General features: G+C 35.6%; 1 long non-coding RNA gene across 1 annotated transcript in view; it reads left to right on the plus strand.

Moving 5' to 3' along the window:
- LOC131401396 (uncharacterized) overlaps window positions 1–17,824 on the plus strand; it is a 42,559-nt gene that overhangs the window by 14,537 nt on the left and 10,198 nt on the right. The window contains exon 2 of the long non-coding RNA XR_009217669.1: window positions 3,390–3,537. This is a non-coding gene — a long non-coding RNA (uncharacterized LOC131401396). The remainder of the gene's footprint in view (window positions 1–3,389; window positions 3,538–17,824) is intronic.

A 17,824-nucleotide genomic window follows, 5' to 3' on the forward strand; every position in this document is an offset into this window, starting at 1 on the left:
CTTTCAGCTTTTGTTTGTCTGAAGATATTTTTTTGCCTGCATGTATGAAGATATTTTGACTGTAAATTGAATGGTTATTTGCTTTCAGTCCTTCAAAGAACTATTTTATTCTTCCTTTAGTCTTTTCTGGGAAAAAAATCAGCGAATAGTCTTATTAGTGCTCCTTGGAAGGTAATGGGACCTTTAAGAAAATTCCTTTGGCTGATTTTAACATTGTCTTTTTGCTTTTGATTTTCAGAAGTTTCAACATGATGTGCTTTGTGTGGAGATATATTTATATGTATATATCCTGATTGGGGTTCATAGATATTCTCTTATCTATGGTTGATGCTATTCATAACTTTTGGAAAACTATTGGCTGATATTGTTCCAAATATTCTTCTGATCCATTCTCTCTCTTATCTTCTTAGATTCCATTTACACATATAATAGACCTTTTATATTTTTCATCTTTTTCTCTCTATACTTCATTCTGTAAATTTTCTACTGACCTATCTTCCAGGTCACTATTCATCTATTATACTCTATATGATCTGCTGTTAAACTTACCAAATTCTTAATTTCAGTTATTTAAATTTTTAATTCATCTTAATTTTTATATCTAGGATTTACTTTTGATTATTTTATTATTTATTTCTCTATGAAATTTTCTATATTTTTATCTATATTCTTGAAGACATTCATCATAGTTGTTTATAAGTCTGTGTGTGATAACTTCAATGTCTGGATCACTGATGGGTCTGTTTCTATTGACTGCCTTTTCTCTTGGATTTCAGTCGGTTGGTTCTGTTTCATGCTATACTTGTTAATTTTATATTGAATACTAGACATGGTGCAAGAAAAAATGTAGAGGCTCTGGATCCTGTTATCTTCCTTTGGAAAGGATAAACTTTTCTTCTTGCAGGAAGAGAGAGTATGATCAGTTACCTTGATCCCATTGAGGTTGGTCTATTTTGTCCTTTCTCTAGGATATACAGCTTTCAGAGTCTTACCAGAAAGCCTTGGTCATTTACCAAGGTTCTTCTTCTTTGTAGGCCCTGAACTGTATTTTTTGTCTTCTCAGTGCCATGACACTGGTAGAATCTCTGCTTAGCCTTTTCACCTCTTACTGTTACTTTTAGTTTGGTTTCTCAGATAACCCTCTACACAAGTACAGCTTGGGACTCATAAAAATGCTTCAAGGGAAAATTGTGTATAGAACGTTAGGGTCACTTCTGTGTGGTTTCCTTTTCTCTGAAATATTGGCTCCAAGATTACGGCTTTTTTGGTACTGCTAAATGCTAATATTTGTCTTCTAAGCTCAGTGAGACTGCTGTAAACTCAAGAAATCTGCATTTTGTTAGCTTTCATGTTCCTTGCAAGAATTGGCAAATACCCTAAAAGGGAAAATAGCCACAATTTTAGTTACTTCAATATATCTTCATTCTCTCTTGACCTTGATGCCTCAAGTCCTGCCTGCCTTGGGTACACTTTGATGTCTTCAAACAGCGCTTTTTGTGTTTTATATACTCCAATTTGTCCCCATTCTCTCTGTGAGCTTGACTCTTCAAGTCTTGGCTGCCTTGGGTGTGGTTGTATGCCTTCAAACCACTCTTTTTATTTCTTATATAGCATTATAACTTTTCTTGGTGGAAGGGGTTGTCTGATGCCTGCTACTAAGTCAGAAGTAAACTTTTGATACTTTCATTTTGAAGTCACTTCTTGCTATTTATAGAGGTATAGGTTAACAATCATTTTCTCTTAGAAATTTGAAAATATCATTACACTGTTTCTGTTGATAAGTTATCCGTAGTGATATCCTTGCTCCTTTGAAGCCAATATGTCTTTTTTTTTTTTCTGGCTGGATTTAATATTTTCCCTTTGTCTTTGGTTATTAGTAGTTCTCTTATGATGTATCTAGGTTTTGTTTTATTTGTACTTATATTCCTAGAATTTATAGTAGTTCTTGAATCTGTGGCTTAATGTCATTTATCAGCTTGGATATCAATTTTCTTTCTCCTCTCCAATTATATATCTGTATATATATAATTATTATATATCATATATGTATTATATATGTTGGGTATATATATATCATATGTTATATATTGGTATATATCATATGATTCATATTATATAATCACATATATATAAAATTATATATATATGATTGTTCCATCATATCCAATATTTTGGTTATGTTATTTTCTGTATTTTCATTTGTAGCACCACAATTGTGAGTACAGGTTCAAAGACAAGAAATCCAGCAGATATGGCACCTTCATTCTGTCAGGGGGCCCAAGAGATACCCAAGTATATACAGTGTTGGTCGGTGTGTCATGCACATAGGGCATTTACAACTTCCAAAGGTAAGAGCCAAGATGTGTGTGGATCACTTTGACAAAATATATCATTGCTTTAGTTTTTAACCATTGAATATCATTCTATTCATGCAGGCCCAAGTCCTAAATGCCAACTCATTATCTCTTCCAATACAAATGCAGTCTCACATAGAAAATAAGGCAGATATAGACACAATATTTATACAACTCGAATTTCCAAGTTCCCAGCCTGATGTTAAGCCTGTACTCATGCTCATCTCATTTTGTTACACTGTGCTTCAGGATGAATATTTTTTCTGACTAATTTCCAATTAACTATGTCTTTCTTCAGTTGTATCTACTCTGCCATTACACCTATTTTTTGAGTTCTTACTTTTAATTAGTGTATCTCTAAATTCTAGAATTTCCATATGATTCTTAATTTCTAGTTTCTGGCTCTCTGCCAAATTTCGTTATTTTCTTTAAATTCTTTAACTATAGTAGTCATAATTATTCTATAGTCGTTGTCTGATAACTCCAATATATGAATCTCCTGTTTGTCTATTTTTAGTGTATATTTTTTCTTTAATTTCTGAAATCCTTTATTTGTGCATAGTTGGTTATATTTTATTTAAGGCCAAAGAATTCTGTATAAAATTGTAGATAAATTTGAGGTTCTAGATGATGTTCTCTTCCTCCAGAGATGATTTAATTTTCATCCTAGTGAATAGCCAGGTGAAAGTACTAACAATCCCAGATTTCTTTAATCTATGAAGATTTGAGTGTCCTCATGAGGATTTGTCTACTCTAGTTCATCCTTGCTCTGGAGTGTAACTCTTCAAATTCAAAACTGAAAACCTTAGATGTTTAGCAAGTATCCTCGTTTTTTTATGAATCCTGAACTACAGTTTATAGTTTTTATGGTGTGTATGTATATACATACACACACACACAATATATATAGAATATATACTTGCTGCATAATCTGTATTACATTATATAATTAATATATAGAATATATACTCTCTGTGTAATCTATATTACATTATATTATTTTATACCAAAATGTTATTTTTGTGTTTCATTCAGATTTTCTTGGTGTCCTCTGTAGCTGGATTGTCCTGAAAGTAACTAGTCTGCCACTGTCAGAAACATAAGTCTGCCAAAGTCTAATGAAGTAAAGCTGGATAGAGTTTGCAGAACTACAGGCAAACCTGAGCTTCAAGAAAACTTCAGGGTGAGTAAAAAAATAAATCTCACAAAGGCCTACTTCTATTACAGAGTTATTTAAAATTGTCAAATTGTTTATAAATAAGGTATTTCATTATATGAAGCTATTTCTATTTTGAAAATATTGGTTGATGAATGGTACATAATTTTTTAAATGTTTCCATTTGGCTCTTTTTATATAATTATACTTTTATTTCTTCAGTGCATGTGTGAGTGAGAAAATGTGTGTATCTATCAGTGAATTATGGAGCACCTCTTATGTTCAACATGTAATTCTAACTGTGCCTATAAATTGGCTATTCCTGTAGGACATTCTGGTGTTTAGGGCATAAGCCCAAAGGCCAGGAGCCACTGCATACCTACTGGCCAACAATTAAAATATGTTGCTAAGTACCAAGGAAGAAATAAACAGATTTTCAAGTACTAATATTACAAAATACAATCATAAAAGTAATGGTAAGTGGCATAGCTGATCAAAGATTAGGATATTATTTTATCATCATGTAGTAGGTCAAAGCAAGCTGGTTCACCTGAGGATTTGACTAATTGCTGAAGCCTCATTAGATCAGTAATATACCAGCTAGACCTTTCAGATATGCTATTTATAACTCCATTATGAGAATTGGAAGGAGAAAATTTAACATACAGCAGCCAATCTACCTGTGATAATTCCTTTACTCAACATATATGTATTCGGTACCCATTATAACCCAGGTTTTTATGTGAGGTGCTATGGCTACAAACATATGACTCTGTTTCCATGTTAAATATATAAAAAAAAAATTGTAGGATGAGATTTTGATGGAGTCCAGATTGAGTAAAAAAGAAAATGAGGCCAGAAATAGTTTGATTATCTGGCAGAAAACACGGAAGTCAACAAACAGAAAGTAACTATGAATGAGACTGTAGGAAATCGGTTAGGCAGGAATGATCGCAAGAAAGCTGGAATAAAGGGAAGTTTTGGTATAGAAGTGGTATTGCAGTTTTAGTTTTTAAGAGGTAGAATAGTTCCTGGGCCGGCCCCGTGGCTTAGCGGTTAAGTGCGCATGCTCCACCACTGGCAGCCCGGGGTTCGGATCCCGGGTGCGCACCAATGCACCGCTCCTCCAGCCATGCTGAGGCAGCGTCCCACATATGGCAACTAGAAGGAGGTGCAACTATGACATACACCTATCTACTGGGGCTTTGGGGAGAAAAAGGAGGAGGACTGGCAATAGATGTTAGCTCAGAGCTGGTCTTCCTCAGCAAAAAGAGGAGGATTGGCATGGATGTTAGCTCAGGGCTGAACTTCCTTGCAAAAAAAAAACAAAAAGAGGTAGAATAGTTCCTGATAATCATTTGGTATCCAATAAATGGTCATGGGAATGGGTGTCCCATGTGGATTGATTATGATTTTAAGGAGTCAAGAGGCCAAGGTTTTGGATGCATGAACAATGCAAATATTGAGGTTCTACAGTCATAAGTTGAAATGTGTGGTAGTGGCTGTGATACAGGTAGGAAAGAACAGATGAAGATGACCAAGCAGGCAGCATAGGCCACAAAGGGACAAGAGTGCTTACGTGAAGATAAATGAGTAATTGTCTGGAAGTAGTAATGTTAGCAATGAACTTTCAGAAGATAACAATTGATTTCTGTCATATTCTCGCTATAAATAACCAGTTTAACACCATGTTCAAAAGAATACACGAAATCAGCAGACCATTATTTTAATTTTAGGTCTGCCATCTACTATTGTGATAATTGAGGGACTATATAATTTATAATCAAAACTGGACAACTTTGGAGAGTGAAAAAGGATGCTGTTAAAAATTAGACCAAGACAACAGAAGTAAACTGGGATTGGCCAGGGCAAAAAGGTACATATGGTTACCATATAGGCAATTCACATTGCTTCATCTGTAAGATGTGGACAATATCCACTTCAAAACAACTTTGTGGAAGTACCTAAGCCCTTAGTGAGTGCTCAGTTAATGTTTGTCAAATTGGAGTATTTTTGTCCTGTCTTGCTCCAGGAACTATAAGCTCATTGAAGTCAGGGGATGCACCTATTTTTTCTTTGTAGCCGCACAATAATTAGTACAGAACTGTGCATTCAGTGGGAATCCAGTAAGTGTAACTTTTGTTCTGTCTTTGTGACTTTATTTGGAGCAGACTGCAATTGACTCTCATGCCTCAATTATTCTGAAGACAAAACTCATCCTTAATATAGATAAGGAAATAGGAGTGGGAAAGTTATGCAAATTAGCAAACTAAAGTAGACTGTGTTATGAAAGCAAGATTTTGAAAATAAAATTCAAATTTGTATTAGTGCCTCAGGATCTGGAGTTCAGCCAATTCTTTTTCATTCAATCTTGTGAAGGGCTCTTCTGCCCTGTGGGCACAAAAACCGGTTGGTCGCAGACAGATGGGAGTACTTTGGGCATGACTCTGACTTGCATTTTGCCAGTTCCTGGTGCTACTTAACCTAAATGCAAGGAGTCAAGGACAGGCTTAGAATTTCTCTCTTGGATGATACAGAAATTTGGTGCAGGCAAACTTAGGGTTAATACTTGACACTGATCTTGTCTAGCTACTTGGCATTTCAGTCACCCTGGTGACTTAAACACTTTTTTTGAGACACAGAGGAGTAGGCATATTTTTCTTCATCCCTTTGGTAAACATGTAAGAATTAATTTAATGCTTGAATTACTTTACCATCCTCAGCGACTGTTTCTCATTCTCTTCTAAAATGGTCTTTCTTCATCCATGGCTGATCTCTTATCCCAGACTGCTCCAAGTGACTTGACAGCTTACATCGGTTGTTACACTAACCTCAGATTAATTTTGGTTTCTCTCCTGCTCTATGATTCTGCTTATTTTGCTATTTCAAATTCTTCTATTACTTTTTTGACGATGAATGTGAGATTTTCAAGCTTCTATTGGTTGTCTTACTTAAATCAAAATATCCTATGATCTTAATAGAATCATAGACATTATAAACAGAAACAGAAGGGACCCTAAAGGTCTTCTGGATCAAGCTTAGCCTTCTCTTTAATGACTTCTTTCAGAGCATTGTATGTATGCATATTTAGGGAAAATCCCAGATTTCCATGGAGACCAACATATATGGGAAATACTAGAAAGAAAAATCAGGTCTTATGCCAGATTCTCATTAAGCCTATGCCAGTTTGAATCAGGCTTTGATCAGGTTGAACCTTTATAAACTGTTTATTTGCCTGATCATCACGAAACCAAGAGAAATATCTAGATGCAAATGTAATATCATTGAAAGATGGAAAATCCTGGATTATGTGCTAATTTGCAACTCACTGCTAGATTAGAGTTATTTGTGATGTATTGAACTTGCAATTAAAAATCATCTATCATCCCATGTAAATCTGTACCCATGTTCATAGCAGCATTATTCACAAATAGCCAGGATATGGAAACAACCTGTGTCTGTTGACAGATGAATGGATAAAGAAAGTGTGAACCTGGAGAGCATTATGCTAAGTTAAATAAGCTAGACAAAGAAAGACACATACCACATGGTACCACTTATATGTGGAATCTCAAAAAAAGAAAAAAAGTCAAGCTTATAGAAACAGAGAGTAGAAAAGTGGTTGCCAGGGGCTAGGGAGTTGGGAAAATAGGGACAGTTTGGTAAAGGGGTACAAATTTTCAGTTATAACATGAATAAGGTTTGAGGATCTAATGTGTAACATAGTGACTATAGTTGATAACACTGTATTATATATTGAAATTTGCTAAGAGAGTAGAACTCAAATGTTCTCACCAAAAGAAAAAAAAAAAGGTAAATATGTGAGGTGATGGATGTGTTAACTACCTTGTTGAGCAGAACTCTTTCACAATGTACTCGTATATCAAATCATCAAGTTGTACGCTTTAAATATCTTACAATTTTATTTGTCAATTATACCTCAACAAAGCTGGAAAAAAGTTAAAAACCATCTATCTACAAAGGTCTAGAGCAAAGGTCACAAACTGACAACCTATGGGTCAGATTCAGCTTGCAGTTGTGGACTTTTTGTGTGTGTGTGTGAATCCATAGAGTAATGGTCTTCTCAGAGTTTGTTTATTTTTCATTGGCTTAGTTGCCAATAATTAAAAAGCAGGAGATTTCACATAAAAAATCTGGATTTCCTGGGGCCAGCCCGGTGGCGCAAGCGGTTGGGTGTGCGCGCTCCGCTGCGGCGGCCCCGGGGTTCGCTGGTTCGGATCCCGGGCGGGCACTGACGCACTGCTTTGGCAAGCCATGCTGTGGTGGCATCCCATATAAAGTGGAGGAGGATGGGCACGGATGTTAGCCCAGGACCGTCTTCCTCGGCAAAAAAAGAGGAGGATTGGCGGATGTTAGCACAGGGCTGATCTCCTCACAAAAAAAAAAAAAAAAAAAATCTAGATTTCCAGGTTCTTTTGAAAAATTGGGACATCTAGCAACACTGTCCATCTTTATGACAATGATCTGTTGGAACTGAAGAGTAGCTGCTTCTTTTAGATGGGGCTTTGTAGTCACCACTGTCTCTGTCACAGCCCATAGTTTCCTGCCCCTACTGGCTTTATTAATTACACTACCTTCAACGCCTGTGGGCATTGGATATTGAAAATCCTTATCTGAGTCCTCATCTCTTTGAACTATTACTCTGTTTTCCATATCTTCCATTTCAAAAAATATGTGTTTCCTTAGCCATTCTTAGTAAAAGCAAAAAAGGCATAGCAATTCCTTTTCCTGGGGATGTCTATCATCATATTGGGAAGAAAAAATGTTAACACGTTTGAGGCAATTATATAACAAGTGTTTTACACTGATTGAATTAATGGCTCCAATTTTTCATGTCTCCCCGTGTCAACATCGTTTGGCAGTGCCTTCTCATATTGACTCTGAGCTTGACCATGAAACTTGTTTTGGCCAATGAAACATTAGAAAATTTGATGCAATCAGTGGCTTGAAAAAGTGGTTGTTTCCACTTCTCTTTTTTCTCTTCCTTCACCATGATAAAATTCCCAGACTAGCCTGCTGGATGAGGTAAGACACATGGCCCAGTCATGGCTATCACCCTGGTTGATAGTCAGCCAACCGCCAAACATGTAAATGAGCTCAACTAAGACCAGAAGAATAGCCCAGATAAGTCCATTCTAAATCATTAACCCACAGACTTGTGAGCTAAATAAATTTTAGTGATCTAAATTCCTGATTGGAGTTATTTTGTTATGTAGCATTATTATAGCAGTAGATAATTACAGAAAGATTACAGTAGATTAATACATAAATTTGTTCTTATAAGCAAAGTGTTGTAATAAAATATGTGTCATTTGCTTTAGGAAAGGCACTGGGTAGAGACTGGAAAAACAGTGTCAAAAGAGTAAAGGCTGGAAAAATGGTGAGGAAACTGCTACAGCAGGCTGGATAAATGGCAAACCACGTTACCTACTGGTGAAACATGGTAACTTAGAATATAGAAAATATACCAAATTAACGTTTATATTTAAGTAAAGATATTGACAGACAGAATGTTGAAAATGTCATCCGGCTCTTACTAGCTGTGTATGATAAGATACAAGAAAGAGGTAAGTTAAAGAAAGAACTGGCCAGTTTGTGAGTAAAATTTGAGAACACCAGAACTTACTGGATTGGAAAATATTTTTTTTTCTCATCTCTAGCCTCTCAGGCTAGTAAAAGATCAAATCCAGGGAGCTGCCAGAAACATATGGTCTTAGTACTAAAGATCGAAACAGTTTTGTAAGACTCTAAGATCTCTGAAAGAATTAAGGGGGTGCTAAGTAGACCCTCTCAACTAGACAAAAGTATTTCTAGAAATCTTAAGAGCATTGTCTTACAGCAGCCTGACATGCCCAAAGAAAAACTGATAAAATCTAGAGAAAGAGAGGCTTATCTCAAAAAAATTATGGCTGTGGCTTTTTGCCAGTAGAGTGAACTTGAACTGTATTTACAGGAAGCCCAAAAAGTTTTAAGGGAGTTGTATGGGCAAAAGTTCTAGCAGCCTGGATTAAATGAGAATGATACTGTATAAAATTTAGAAAAACACTGGGCCTTCAATATTATATGAGCAGGAAGCAGGCTAAAAAGTTGCTCAGAAATCATATTTTTAAATGTCCTCTTCAGAAGTGACCAAGCAGAATGGATAAACAATAATATTTCAGGGAATAAAGTTAAGGGCCTTGGAAAACAATGAACAAGTGAGCCTTTCTCAGGAAGCATAATGGGATATAGTTAGGAAACATTTCCCACCCCTACTTTGTAGACTCCTGACCACATTTGTCCAATAGGAATTGCTATATATATATATATATATACCAGGGCTAGGTGCGTCCCATATTTTCCCTTTCTGAGAGAGTGTTTTTATAATTATCCAGTCCCTCTATTATTACAGAATGTTGAGTATGTGGGTGGCAAATAAATTGTCATTTTAGTTTATTGGTCTTTGGATCCTTATCTAAGGAGCCACTTCAGCACCTGATCATAGATCATGAGGCACTGGATTCTGGGCCTGATGACATGACTGAATGAGACTTTTCAGATCCTGGGTTGGAGGGAAGCATATTTTGCATGTAGGAAGGATGTGAATAATTATGATGAGTGGAATATGATATATGTATTCTATTAATGGCCATCTGTACCAAGCCTAACTGTATGATATTTCTTTGTAGAGTCTGGGCTTGGCCTTGTGACTTGCTTTGGCTAATTAGAGAGTAGAAAACTTAATGCAAGCAAAGGCTTTAAAAAGTGCTTGCCTGTTTCTGCTTCTTTTCTTGCTACTCTCCCTTCAACATAAGAACATGCATAGTTTAGACTGCTACGTGATGAAAGACATGTGGCCCTGACACCCCAATCACCCAACTATCAACCACCAACCACCAGACATATAAGTAAGCCCATCTAAGACCAGAAGAACCATCCATCTGAGTATAACTTAAATTGCCAACCCACAGACTCCTGACTTAAATAAAGGCTTACAATTTTAAAGCCCCTGAGTTTTGGGGTGGTTTGTTACACAGCATTATTATGGCAATAAGTAACTGATAGAAACAAGTTAATGTATAAACAAGGGAGAGATGGAGAGAGAAATCTGTATCCTTTGACAACTGATGCCCATAGATAATGAAGAAGCCTCCCTTTTCTGAGCTACTATATCCTACATGGGTACATTTCAATAATCCACTATTGGCAAATAAAATGAACTATGGCTTGAATTTCATTAAAATATTTGATTGATTTGATTCATGTGGTAAAAACTAAATTTCGTACACCCAAAGCCTGACCAAAGGCAGGATTTCATAATTCTACCTCTCCTCTAATAATTCTGGAAAGGATTTTACAAAATTGTCTTTTTTCTATTTAATTTTAATTTAAAAATTGTTTATGACAAAAGCTGCTTCAGAAGAGGAGAGGATTGAGGAAGAGGGCATCAGTACCAAAATGCCTCCAATTGCTAAAACACAAAAGTAGGCATTAAGACTCTTTGGAATATAAGAACTCAGCTTCCAGCTGTATAACCATTTTTCTGAGCTTTAGTTTTCTCATAAATTAAATGGCAATGATACTATATAACTTGAAGGGCTGTCCTAAAAATAAGAAGTAATATATGTAAAGTACTTGACATATATTGTGTCCAAGTACTTGGACACAAATCAATTATTAATATCTTCTCAGAATTCTATAACTCTGCACCATTTTCTCTTGAAACCCCAAAAGCAAAAGATGGCTGTAGATAAAATATAGCAAATACAAAATGTCAGAAGAAACTGTTTTCCTCACCATATAAATGCAGAGCTCAGCTTACTTACTTCAAGGGTCCATCACATTTCTCCCTGTTTCAAGTGTTAGGCTCCATTCCTGGATGAGACTCAAATAGACTGGGTGATAGGAAGAGCAGACACTTCAGCTTCACATCCCGTCTTGGCCAACTTACTAGTAATTGAGTAACCGTAGGCAAATTGCTTAATCTCTCTGAGCCTCAATTTCTACATTTATACAGGCTGTTGTGAATACTAATTTAGATAATCAATGTAAAGCATTAGCAAAAAGTAGGAAACAATGCGTGGCCGCTAATATTGATGATAATTTTTTTGTCATCTTGTAATATTATTACCACAATATTATGGTTTGAGTGATATTTTCAGCTTTGTTTTTGTTGTTGTATTAACTATGACCCAGCCTGTGTTCTTTTATGGCTTTCTGAGAATTGGAGCTCCTACTGGGAAATAATTTTCAAGCTTCCAAAAATCTTTTCACCTTCTGAATGCTAGTTCCTGTGAGTGTTTCCAAAGGCAAAATGGAATTTCAGGAGCAATGATAAGTGTACTTCTAAAATAGAATACACACCAGGCAGTTTTCTAGGACAGAACAAACCCTGGTGAGAGCAGCTGGGCTGGTTAGGGGAGCAAATGGTCAAATGCAATTCCTGAGGATATTCTGTGGGGCTGAGGGCAATAGCAACCACACGAGCTTTGTTCCTTGATATTTTCTTAGTTTCCCCAAGTGCTTTAGTTTCCCAAAATTTCCCTTTCTTCTGAATGTGGAACCTTTATTCTTAAAAGTGAAGATAATTACCTGCCAAGATTATTAGCAATACTTTATGATTATTTAGCAATAGTGACTACTTCCGCTATTTTGGAAGGGTCTACAGAAATTTTGAAGAGGTCCCAGAGAGGAGAAATTCTCTCTCACAATTAATTCCTGTGTTTTTTTGTGAACTTACTGTGCTTTCTTTCCCTGTCAGCTTTATATCTCCATGTTGCTCAGCGAAAGGATATTCATTACAAAGACAATTATCATCTATTATCAGCCTATATGAATTATTCAGGTAATGTGCCCAGAACCTTTCTATTCCTTATTGGTTGGGGCAAGTAGCCAGAAATTGAGAAAAATATTTCACTTTCAATTGGCTCCACCCTGGAACTGGGTACACAGCAAAGTGCTGAGAATAGGAAATGCTGATTGGAGAACCTGGAACTGGTGCCTCATATGTGCAGTAGTGGCAAGAGAGCTTTGCTTCAGGTGTTTCTCTTCTCTCCCGAGTTATAACATAGTCTCTAAAAGATAGAGATCGTGCATGTGTTTTATTGTTTTGTAACCACCCCTCCCAGCCTAAAGCCAGACACATACCAGTACATATTCATTGATTGATAGCTTATAAAGATCCAAGAATATTTATTATTAAAAATTCATTTTATTCTTATATGAAAAATGAGTTATGTGTCTATCTTGCCCTCCAAATCCATAACATCTCCAATTTGTCAACACTATTATTATATAATGGTCATAAGTACATGCACCTATTATGTTCTAGGCACTATACAAGATACTTTGTTATCTCATTTAATTCTCCAAACAGCTCACAAACTAATTATTATCTCCTCATTTTACTAATGTAGAAACTGAGACTCAAAGAAATCAAGTGATAGAAGAAAGGTTCTAACCTAGCTTTTTCTGACTCCAGGCCAATGCTTAGAGCCTGAAATGTCATCTTGCTCAGCTATATGCTAGTACGCCCATGAAACTAAGGAACCTGCATAAAGCTTCTTTCAAATCACTTGAAAAGCTTCAGTCAGTGTTGAATTTAATAAATATTTTACTTATTACAAGCTTTCTTAGTATTGCTGCTATGAGTGAGAAGCAGTCTCAAGTGACTCCTCAGTGGTAATAGGATTTTCCAAGATATGAGGAGTTAGAGAATATGATGAGCTTCTAATACTTTAGTTCTACCCCAGGGCAACTGCAGTGTTGTTCCAAACTAATTGTTTGAGGGTAAACTCTAAAGTGTACAGTTATGACCGTGAGTATGCAGATATAGAGCATAGGACGTGTATAGTGAGTGGTGGGAGATGAGGCTGAACATGTAGGCAGGCAGCATGTCATGAAGGGCTTTCTTTCCCATGCTAAAGACTTTGAACATTATCCTGTAGATAATGGGAAGCCACTGAACTATTATAAGTAAAGGAGTAACTTGGTCAGATACATGTGCTAGAAAGTTTACTATCTCTGACGCAATGACATATAGATTTAAAATGGAAGTTCCTATAGCCATATAACTGAGAGGAAGACTATTGTAATAGTGAAGGAGATTGCTTCCAAGTCTTGGCTATTGTGAATAACGCTGCAATGAACACAGGGGTGCATGCACCTTTGCAAATTGGTGTTTTCAAGTTCTTTGGATAAATACCCAACAGTGGAATAGCTGGATCATATGGTAGTTCTATCCTTGATTTTTTGAGGAATCTCCATACTGTTTTCCATAGTGGCTGGACCAGTTTGCACTCCCACCAGCAGTGTATGAGAGTTCCCTTCTCTCCTCTTAGAATGAAAATTTCACCCACAACAATTGTGATAAGCCTTGCATCATATAAAGTACAAATAAGCTTATAATAAAACTACTGGAACACCAAAAAAAAAAAGAGTGAAGGAGAAAAATAAATAGGGGGCTGTAGGGATGGAATGTATGTATGGGGCCAATAACTAAGGTTTTTATGATGTTGAACTGACTAGAATTAGTGATCAAGTGGCTATAGGTAATAAAAGAAAGAGAAGAGTGTAGGATAGACATTAGATTCTTATGTGGATTCCTGAGTAGGTGGTGGTACGTTCATCATGATTGTAAATACATGGGGAGCTGATTTAGCCCGGCTGAGGATGGAGGAAATTATTATGAATTTAGTTTTAAACATGTTGAGCTTGAGTTACGTATGAGGCATACTGAAAATGTTGTTAAATAGTTGGCTGCAAAAATCTAGTTTTGTGAAGTGAGCTGGCCTAGAGATGAAGCTCTCTGAGTCATCAGTGTATAGGTGACAATAGAATTCTAGGGAATGAATGAGATGGCTGAGAGAGAAAGTGAGGAATGAGCAGGGAAAAAAGCCAAGGAGAGCACTCTGGGGGCAAGCAATGGTTAAAGCATGAATACTTTTAGTCAGTTAGTCAAACGCATTTCCATGAGCAAACAGTATGTTAACATAGTACTAGGCATAGTAAGACTGGAGGAGGAATAATAAAGTAATAAAAGATGTAGCTGTGATCATGAACCATCTTGGTATGTACTTTTATGTTAGATACTTTGTGTCCTACAAGAAAAGAAGTGTTATCACAGAAGCCAAGAGAGCAACAATATTAAGAAGAAGTGGTACACACTGCAATGTCAAAGAGAGAGATGAGGATAGAAAAGCATCCATTGGAATGTTAAGCGTTTTTGGGGAAAAGTTCTAGTTACTTTAAGAAGGTGTGGGGAGTGTTCAGTAAGAGGTTAAAGCTGTACCAAGATTAGTTTATTGCTTAACTGTCATCCTGGAGATTACAGTGAAAATAGCTGAGATTCAAGTAGGCAGTGAGAAAATACATGAAGAAAAGTGTATGAGAGTAGAATGCTGGGTGAAATTCCACTTTACCTAATATGATTCTATTCTTATAGGTGTATAAATTCATGTCTGTGGTAAGATAAGGGCAGAGTAAAAATTAGGCATTGATGAGACAGCTGATCTAGCTTAGGGACATAGTATGAGGCAGAGGAATAGGTTTTCTCTGTGTGAAGTTGACTGACCCACACGAAGCTTGAATTTGTCATGTTTTTCATGCAGGGTTACCTAAATGTGATAACTAGCCAAAAGTATTTGTTATAAGACAGTCAACACCATTACTTGTGCACACATATATGTTGAACTAAAAATTAGCTAGGGTAAAGGGATAAAGAGAACTAAAAAAAAAAAAAATCATGGAAGCTTGTTGCTATATAATGGAATACTTTGGTGTGTACTTTTATGTTAGATACCTCACGTCCAACAAAGGTATATGTATGTCCATATGTACAGACAGTATATGAGTATGAATTGAAGAACGTTTGAGACTGGAATGGAAAATTAGCATTAGATGATTCAAGGTGTTCTAGTTTAGAGTAAAAGGGGAAGCATCCAGGAAGAATAATTTAAAAGAAGCAGAATTTTAACATGGAAGAAACAGAAAGAGGCAAAAGAAATAAAAGTTATTGAGATAGGCCTAGGAAGAGTGAGAGAAAAGAATCAACTCAGTGAGTTTGATTGAATAAGAGAGTCATCTAGCCCTGTGTTTTGGAAATTTAGACATAGTCAACAGTTAAAGGGCATTTACTACACACACAACTACCACTTTTAGGTAAGTATAAAAAGTATTTATAATTTTAAAATAACAAAAAATAATATAATATTTTAAGTTACTTTATTGTTCACAAACTTTCACAGATGCATCTATAGCCTGCTGAATTACAGCTTGACCAATAGATCAGATTTTATATTGAATTGTCTTTTCTTAGAATTTATTTCTATGAAGTTTGAAAATTTTAACTTTCTCACTGCCATTCCTTACGAAATATAATTAGGTATCATGACTCCATCAAATATTGGTAAATATTTGTATGAAAGCCCCAAATTATTAAAAATATATTTCTCACTTAAGAATGCTTTCAGCACTTTGTCAGTAGCTAAGTTGATGAATATATCATATGCAAAAGTTGGATGTTTGGATGTTCACACTGCCTGATAGATATAAATGGATTGCTAATCTACTCTCTGGTTTCTTTCAATTCTGGGAAATTTGTCTTCATATTCTTTTGCAACGTCTATATATGGTTTTTAAATATGCCTAAAGAAATTCATTGATTTCTTTCTCTGATGAGTAAAGAATATTACCAAGTATTCCAAAAGAGGCAAACTCTTGGTAATCAAGTTGCTTGCATCACAGTTGAGTCTTCTTATGCAGTTCTGCTATTTTATTTTTAGCATAAAAATAAGCAAGATATTTTATCCCTAAAACAATAGGTTTATATATAAGAAATTCATAATGGGTCACTGCTGAGGTATGCCAATTGACCAAGTTATTTAAAATCATAGAAATTCATTTTTAACCCACCTCATTATTTTTGTCTGTTTCCTTAAAATCATCACACTTGCAAAGTCATGTGTACTATCACATACACAATCTCATTTTATATATTTATATGTGTATATCTATAAAATCATGATTTGTATTTATGGTTATGTTCTGAGCTGTGGTATTTATATCACTATCTTTACTATTACTTTCATTTTTTGATGTACAGGTTTTGCACCATTGATCCACTTTTGTTATTTGGGGATTTAACAAAATAATAAGAATTCAAAAGAAAAATATAATAAAGGTAAATAGTAAGAAATTATTTGAATATATATTAGAGCATATTAACTGAACCATGTTAAATAAACGTTAGCCAAAAAATTAATTTATATATAATCCTAACACATGTCCAACCTTTAAGAATGCAAGAATTACTAAGACTGTAGTAGGATTTCTCTGAAAATCACACCTACCTACAAAATGATACATAGGATACTAATTAACTTACTCATTTATATAAATTTGCTGTACTCAAATATTTCATGCTATCATAGTAATAAAGGCAGCAAAGGCAAGAAAGCACAACAGTGACTGCCCTTAAGGAGCATGCAGTTCTCTGAGATATATACTTCCATAGGAAATGAATCACATTGAGCAATTGTTGTGAACTCCCTTTGCCGTCTTTGCAACGTGGTGAACTTCAATTAGATCACATGTTCTAAGAGGAATAAAACCAGACATATGAGCATCAGCAAGGGAAAACATAATTCCCCCTTCCCCTTTCTATACCTTTCAGTAGAGAAAACAAAGCATTGTGGTATAGAACACTAAACTAGAAATCACTCTCTGGATTTTGGCCTGACTTTACCACTTAGCAGCTGTGCAATTCAGGACAATTTCCTTCACCCTTTTGGGGATAATTGTCCTTATGTGTGAAGTGCAGTAGGTGGATTTGACCAGATACACTATCTATAGCTTAAGCTGTCTGTAATTCTGTGATCCATGAATCCTTTGTCTAGTCCCTATGGAAGTTCTTTGTGAAAATCTCCACCTATAGTAACTTTTTTTGCAATGAGAATTGTTCTTGGAAAAAATAGATTCTTCTGTTTCTCTTGGTGTATAAACAGAAATTGATTTCTATCCTTTGAACCAGGGGATGTAAAATTTTAACCTCGCCCTCCATTTGTTTCAGGAGGTAGTTTTTCCTTTCCTTTAGGAAGCAACCTCATTACTTCATTGCCAGCTGTGGAGGCCGTTTTGCTCCCCAGCCTTTCATTTTGTTTGACATATGTCAGCTTGTTTTTCTTTTATAAGACACATGACAGATAATGAGAATTGTTTATTATTCCTGAAACTTGTGATCTAAATGCTTTCCCATTCATTTCATCAGAGAATTTACCTAGTTTGTAATGGGTTCCTATGTTGAGGCTAGCAACAA

The sequence above is a fragment of the Diceros bicornis genome, chromosome X, assembly GCF_020826845.1.
Source record: "Diceros bicornis minor isolate mBicDic1 chromosome X, mDicBic1.mat.cur, whole genome shotgun sequence".
NCBI classification, from domain to species: domain Eukaryota; kingdom Metazoa; phylum Chordata; class Mammalia; order Perissodactyla; family Rhinocerotidae; genus Diceros; species Diceros bicornis.